The sequence below is a fragment of the Papaver somniferum genome, chromosome 8, assembly GCF_003573695.1.
Source record: "Papaver somniferum cultivar HN1 chromosome 8, ASM357369v1, whole genome shotgun sequence".
Lineage (NCBI taxonomy): Eukaryota > Viridiplantae > Streptophyta > Magnoliopsida > Ranunculales > Papaveraceae > Papaver > Papaver somniferum.
Genome location: NC_039365.1, coordinates 159,069,055 through 159,077,510, shown reverse-complemented (window position 1 = coordinate 159,077,510; position 8,456 = coordinate 159,069,055). Strand labels below are relative to the sequence as shown.

General features: G+C 35.7%; 1 pseudogene; it reads right to left on the bottom strand.

The window, feature by feature from the left end:
* Nucleotides 1-5,951, bottom strand: LOC113306656 (annotated as a pseudogene).
* Between the last annotated feature and the right edge of the window lie 2,505 nt (nucleotides 5,952-8,456).

The following is an 8,456-nucleotide window of genomic DNA, read 5'->3' as shown; positions in this document are numbered from 1 at the left end:
GAATAATACAAAGCATAATAATTTGTCTCTTAACAGTAAAACAGATGATCATTCTCCCTTAAAACGCTCAACTCTTCCACCTCTGATCCATCATTCATTATAATCTGGCTCCCAGTTTTACCGAATTTTTTCTCTGCAACCAGTAAACATGGTTAAACTTTCTAGGTATTCACTGAATTATGCAACTGGTTAGTTTTATATTCCATCATTAATGCAAATGAAAAGACATTTTTGAGGTGCTGATTTCAAAGTATTATAATGAACATGTTTCATTCTAGATATGCATAACCTGCACACTAGGCCTTTCAGTTATGAAACTGCAATGCTGGCCGTTTAGCATCTCCATAGTCTTATATGGCTTTGTGTTTGCTTTTGTGATGCTTATGCGAATGAGCTAGAAATGCAGTCCTTTCTCAATATCACTGTGAACAGTTGCTTAAATATGTGTTGAAATAGGTTTTTACTTGACGAAAATTCTGTACTTCCCTATTTGTGTGTAAAATTGGCCATTGAGAATCTCTTGAAAGTTTATTGAATCTGCTTTACCTGCCAATTGTAAAAGATCTTCAATTGTTTCTGGCAAGTGAATAAGTTTTCCAGGCTTGCTGCTTTCTGCTGTATCTGTTTTGTTAGGATGATGCCCATGGATTACCAACCTCATGAGTGAACGTGGCCTAGTAGAACATAATGATGCTCCTGCATAATGTTACAATATAGTTTAGATATTTCAAGCTTAATATATGGAAGTGTGGCTCATGAGGCCGTGCCTTACAATTTAACTGTAAGTCAGAAACACAATCTGAACCAGATATATGTGTATACACACACTATCATTCCATGTAAAATTCATTTTGAATTACTGTACCTCAACTTGTACAATTAGAAATTGTGGAACAACTAGTAAGAATAGTTTCTGATAGTAGGTTTTCCGTGTCAGGAGCTTTATGAATTAGGTTTTAGTTGGCCTTTCCTTGGAGCTATATCCATTATGGTCAAGGTAATCATGCTTAAAAGATGTTCACATACTTGGTTTTATCTTGTATTGGCTAGAGTCCTAAACTTTTCAGAACTGCGGGTACTATCTTCACCTTTAGGTTAAAAACCAATATCCTAGGTGAAGCCAAACTGAATGTTGCAGTTATCCGTTGTTTGAGTAGTTAAGTTTCCCAGTTAGTAATTCAAATTCACAACATCTTCACTTAATGAGTAGTGGGTACTATGTGGTATTATGAGGCCAGTGGGAACTTGTGTTTGACGGTTATAACTAATCAATTCAATTCTTCAGGTGGTTGTCAATGTATGACATGGGATGTACATATCTTTTGTACCATATGAGTTGGCATAATTACATCACTATATTACTAGGTTTTAGTATGAAACCTTTACCTTTGGCGCTTCCATCATGAACTACTGATGATGCGTCAGGCTCATGTACTTTGTCCTTTGAAATGCTTTGCTACAATCAAATATAATTAACATTTGTCACTATACGAGCTAGATGTTTTAACTTTTATGTTCCAATGCCGTGAAGCAAGGTAAGAGAGAACTATGAATATCAAAAGAATGCACATAAATTCTTCCCAAAATTCTGAAGTGTCATATATACTGTAGACTGATTTGCCTATGTTACCTCAGTTGCATGATTCAGGTCACCAAGCAGTTCTGTTACAAATGGAATTTCATCTCGTATTTCTGTTTCCAAGTCCTTCAAATGCTGAACATGGAGGAATTAGATTATAAGATGATAAATCTGGACAATGTTAACTATTTCCGCAATTGTACAATTTGAAACCATTATAATAAAATTATTATGTTCGAATATATGCTCTATTTCTGTGAACTAGGTAAAGATACTCGTGTACTTATGTATCATGTTTCTTCTATGAATATCAAACCTCAGTGACATTTGAGATGATTGTTTGTCCATCATCGTCATGTTGCCGCACAATTTCCTTGAAATCTTGATGACTTATTCGAAGAACTTGGGTACACCTCTTGGTTCTCACTGTAAACGGCTGTGGGATATTGAAAAGCACTGCAATTTCTCCTGCCATTTCATAATGGCCTAATTTTGACAAAATCTGTAAAAAGCAAAACAACTCAAAGTTAACATAAAATGGAACTCATAATCATTCTAGTAGAAATATCCGTCTCCCAGTTCTTTTGCTTGAATCTAAACTTATGTTTCCCTGCTTCAGTAGCAATACTATACAGATACAAACTCTTCCTTTTTTTTTTTTTTCTTTTTTTTGCGCTTTTGCTGCTCTAAGTATAGATCTTTGCATACATTTCTATATATTACACAACTTTAGCATACTTGTTGAGACCTATTATTAAATCACTCATCATTTTTTTTTATCCATCCTTTGTTCCAGAACTCTGTTATAGCTGAATGATATAGACTGCAGCCATTAATATGCGGTTCAGACGTAATCTTCCATATTTTACTATGTTTTGCACTCAGAAGAGGAAGGAGGGAGTACTATTGTACAGATTTTACTTAACTAAGTTCTCTTAAGGTTGTGCTCTTTTCACAAGGGAAGGTATAAACTTCGAATCAAATTCCATTTCCCGTGACTCTGATTCTTCGTGTACTTTTTTGGTGTTACAAACTTACTTGGTGGTGAAAGCTTATCGCACTATAATGGTAAGACTATCTCAATAGTGAGTCAGTATAAATGCTGTTATTGTTTTTCTTTCCTTGTGGATACTCTTTCATTGTTAAGATTTAATATGTGTGACTTAAGTATATAACAACCTCACAAAGACGAGTTTCCTGTAGTTACTCTATGAAAGGTTGTTGTGCAAGGTTGGTTCACCAATTTAACATTTAAAACCTTTATTTCTATACCTAATTTAAGGTATTTGAAACAATTGCATGCATCTAGTATAGGTATATGTATACTTTCATGTGGAAAGAACTATCAGAAAATGCTAAAGCTTACCTGTTCTGTTCCATCCTTGTAAATTAACAAGTCCTGCACATTAAGAGACATTAGTTAAAGTTGGCACTCAGGGAAAGTTTGCCATGTTTTAGGTTTCTAAGAGGGAGATAGTATATATTACCACTTGTCCATAAACAATGATATAGAAGTCTTTTGGCATCTCATTTTGTAAAATGATATCAACTTTTGGCGGAAAATATTCTGCTTTTACTTCAGTAATCTGTGAAAAGATTTATTTCTGTTACTGCTATAGGTAAAGTTGCAATAAAATGATGACAGTGTAATCATATAGAAGTGCTTACCAAATGGACAATAAGGCTATCAGAAACTTCTTTGAAAAAAAGTAAGCTCTCTGAAGAGTTTTTTTGAAAAGATGTTGACCTATACTGGATCTTAATGCTTTGGGCAGATTTTGTAACTCTTCACCTTGCTGCCACTCCAGCATCTCATATTTATGGTGAATGTGCGCTAGCATTTGCTCTTGTAAGGCCTCTGGAAGTCTATTCGTGCTAGCAAATCTTTCTATGTGATGCTCTTCATCTCTCTGTAAAACAGTTTCTTAGGTTAAAGCAGCTCATAAGAAAGAATACTACTAACATACCTCTTGCTTGGTTTATTTATTTATTTGTAGTTTAAGTAGTACATTGAGCTCTACTTTTAGAAGAGCATGGAACTCATGAAATGAATAATGTGTGACAATATTTCTATACAGCAGAGTGCTGAAATTTAGGTTGTCTAGTTGTGTTTCTTCCTAGGGACATCGGAAGAAAGTAGATTCTTTGAAAGGATACTGTACCGAACTAAACTGCAGTAAAGCAGTCTTGAGGATATTTAGCTGTTAGATTAGTTCATATAGACAGAAAATCGTAAGTAGTATTTACTGACATACGTGGACTTCATAAAGGTGCACAGGAGCGTGGCTCAGATGGCTTATGTTACGCAATTAGAATGATCAAAGGAGAAGGAAATTTGATTCTTACCATGGCGAAAGTTCCAATGGCACGGCGAACAATGAGATTGGTCATATTACCGATAAGGTAAGCAGTAAGACCGATGTTAAAAAACATAAAAAATGTGTTGGCAATCTTCTCCGTAGTGTTCACAGCGTGCAGGTCTCCATAACCAACTGTTGTAAGAGTGGTAATAGTCCAATACAAAGAATAATTATAGCGTTTCCAAATACTTATGTCCTCGAAATTCCCTATTTGAGCACCAAGCCATGTTTTGTGTTTATCATGGTAATGTATAGCCATCCAATACTGTAAACAACCTACCGAGTGTACTACAAATAGGGTCACCTGCAAACAAACCATACATGAGTATATTCCTAGTTCCAGCTTAGGTAAACTGATGGCATATATTCTGCTTCTGCACTTAAATTCTAGTGAAGCATCTGTAATCCTATTTTACTGCAGAAAAGCTTACAAAAATGAGTTTAACTATCCTTATCCAGTGGTAGCTGAAACGCGTGTCTTTCTCCATCCTGAGGCATGAATAGAAAAAAACAGAGAAAGCCAATTAGACGGAGAAGCTTTGTGCCACTACTTTGTCATGTTATGGTTGGTTTGAAGCTCATATGCTGTATTAGTTAGTCTAACAGAAACATTATTCAGACCTTGAGAAAAGCTTGCTAGCACGGCGAAGCCGCCACAAACGAAGGAGATTGAGGAAACCGAAAACAGCACTTCTGTTTGTACGACCTCTGAAGAGTCCGTACAGCTGTTGAAATGGCAAGGTTGATGCCACGTCCATTATAAACCCTAACCTGACAATGTACCTGTTTCAACAAAATTCAAAAGAACTACACTTAGAAATTGCAGCATAACTTAGGACCAACTCTGTTCAGATTATACCAAGGAATTATGATTATGTCACTATCGAAAGGTCAAGCTAGCTGTCTACTTATTCCATTGATAACTCATACTGACACTTGACTTGTTTCTAGAGTGAATATTACAAGCTCTTATTCCAGTAGGATAGAATATAAATTACCTTAGAGCGATCTTTTTGCGATCATCAACGAGTAGATAAGTATGTTTATCCAAGTAGGCTATAAAAAAAGTAAGTACAATGTCAATGGCGAAGAAACCATCAACCACCAAATCAACAGGCCAAAGAGACCCTGTTGCTATATGGCTGAATGCCAGCTCGAATGGAGACGCCCATGCGGAGTATATGACTAGAACCACAAGAAAAGTTTGCCACCACCTGCATTTACCAACTTCCCATAAGCAAATCCTGAATTATGAATATGTCATGTAAATCATTTGCATTTGAACTGAACAGATATCGTATTGAGGTAATGTACACCCTGTTAACGAGTGAGTGTCCTAAATCTTGTAACTGGAAGTACACTTGGCTAGTGGAAACAAAGTCATAGTGTACACCCACTTCCAGAGTGGGTGCACCAACTATCCCATTTTTTCTTCTTCTTGGGATCAAGTAACACGTGTTTTTGACCTTCTCCTCTAATCCCTAACCCTTAAACATAATTAACAAAACATTTCACAAGAAATTAACACTAAAACGCTCCACCGACTTTTTGACTTTTAGGGTTTAGGGTTTTTATTTTCCTCGAGAGTAATTTTCCATGGCTTTGAATCTACTACAAGAATTTGACATATTCAAAGATTCAATGTCAAAATAATAATGCGACATGCACAAATTTGAAACGATTCTACCAAAATGATTAGACATTTTCAAAGAAGATTAAGACTTGCCTGTATCGACGATCAAAGGGAGCGATAATGAATCTTTGGAGTTGAAGATGACTATCATTAACAATGGTTCCAAATGCAGGCAATACACTACTAGAAAGTGTAGCTATATGATTGATATCACCGCTTTTACGTCGAACCAACATTGGTGCTGCTTCTGCTGCGGCATCCAGTGAATTTATTTTGCTCATCTTCTTTGATAGTACTGGTGATATGCTTATCAATGGTATTGGTGTTTGAGTCATACCAGTACTCTCTGTGGCACTCATCATTTTACAGTATCAACAGTGAGAAACGCACAAAGAAAAGAATGAAGAAGAGGAAGGAAATAAAAGGGTAGAAACAAGAATCAAGAAAAAACTTGTTTCGATATAAATCTTTTTTGCGGTCTTTGAACGAGATAGATGGAAGGCTCCATGAAAGTGGTAGTTGTGGTACATAATCCGCAAACTATGGTGTACTTCTTGAGGTATGTTGAGATGCGCAAGTGCCGTGTGGTTATATTATACTCCATGCAATGGTCACCGGACTTTAGTTAATATAGAGTTTAATTTGGAAAAAATATTAAGCTGGGCCAGGATTTCAATGCTTGTCAAAAATGTGCGGACGCATTTAGAACTGCTGTCATCAAAGATGCATCACTAACAATACTGAGATTTGCGTAACGCAACCTCTTTTTATTTTTATCACCTTAAGAAAATCCAAATTCCTGACCAACTAAGCTAAAACGGTCAACATATGACACATTTACGTAAGATGGCGCGACAGGATTAAACTCTTTCTTTTTTTAAAGAAATTTTCTTCAAAATTTTCTTTATTAATTGCCATTTATTTTCATTGTTACCATACTAGACCCCTCTTTCCTTCAACCGTTGATCACAACAGATTCTTAACCTTCCTAAACTTTGTTTAGGTTGAAACTGATATATAAATACAATACAGCGGGAGAGAATATAAACACAGCGGGAGAGAAGGCTGTCGCTTAATAGCTTTGTTGATACATCGAGGATCAGGAGAAGTATCACATTTGTTCGTCAAAACCCCAAGAGAATTACAAGGAGAAGTAGATGTCAGGTATGTTGTTAATGTTTAACGCTGATCTTCTTTTTGGCTAGCTATCCTCTACTATCAGATCGTAGAGATTGTGTTGCCGTTCGTTAGTGAAAACTAAATAAAATAATTTTGATTGACACATGCGAAACAGCATAGGGTTGTGTCTTATAACATTTTCTTTTTGACACTAGCATGTTAGTGAACTTATTTATGTGAATTTTTCTACTTCCTCGTCTCTAATCAGATGACTTACTTGGTTTTAAGTTTTGTCTAATAAATAGATGACCTATTTTAATTAAACATGATAAATTTCCAAAATTACCCTTTCCTTAAATTAACACTCTTCCGTCTCACTCTTCGCATTTCTCCATTCATTTCTTTCCTCAGTCTCACTCTCCATCTCTCCACCGTCATATCACCACCGGTCCACCACCAGAAGAAACTTCTTCTTCTCATCAATCATCAAACGAGACTTCAAAACCAAACTTATTCTTCTACCACGATAACCAGAATCACCTTCGTCTTCTCGGTGCGAGTATTTTCTAACATGAAATTTTTAATTGAATCTGATAAAAAAGATTGGATTTTTGGTATAAACCTAACATATTATTATGGGTTTTTGATTTTATGAATAAATCTACCAAAGTTTTAAATTGAATCTGATATAGGGTTTAGATCAAAATTTCCATTTTTGCTTCATTTTCATTTTGATATGTTGATTAGAAATAAGAGTGTTTGATCTTGTTGATTTCCTGTAAATCAAAAAGATAAATTTTTGATTGAAGATACCATTAGATCGATGTTGTTCTTATTCATATCTCTAGTATGTTTGAACCCACGACATCACTAGAAATTGAACCTAACATGCTAAACCAAACCATTCCAGTAACCTACAAGTTCACATATGTCCCCAGTTCTTAGACGAGTGAGAAATTTTGGATCAATCTCATTATCATGTTCAAATTTTAAACGAGTTCACATAAAGTAAGCATTATCAATGCCTCCCCTAAATACGTTGAGGAGACAAAAGATTAGACTATTCTTATTTCCGTTTTGATAGAGCATTTCTCTTAGCATTTCTCAAACATTCATTTATACAGTTAGTTACTTTCAGTTCTAAGAGTATAGCACTTCTCTTAGCTTCTAAAATAAGACTAGCCTAAAAATCTATGGCTGAGCTCCTCCAATTTATTTTCAGGTGAACTTGCTCGCACTGGTACAGGGTAATATGCATATTCAGTTATTTGATTCCACTAGTTTCTTGAGTTCATTTTCTCAATGTTTACGGCCTCACTATAAAAAAGTCAAACAGAGTTTTCTTCCTACTCCAACTAGTAAGTGTCATCCAGTTTATTACAGTGGTGAATAACTATTGGATGTCAGATGCTACATTAAAGAGTTACTTTGCATTTGGGTCGTGAATTTTGGTACGCCTTTGCGTTTGGCTCGTAAGTTTGTCCAATTTTGTGTTTGGGTCGTTGACCCGTTAGTCAACCTAAGTCAACTAGCGGTACTGGTCCAACTGTTACTTACAGTTAACTTCAGTTAGTTAAAGTTTGCCACTCAGTTAAATCTAGACCACACGTGCACACATTAAGATGCAGGTGCTAACACGTGCCAAATATTAGGGAAAAAATCAAAAAATACAGAAGCTACAATAGAGATGCACTGAGATGCACGGCCGACAACCGTCACAATCTGACCATCACAACCAGTTATATGGTATAAAAACAAGTACAAA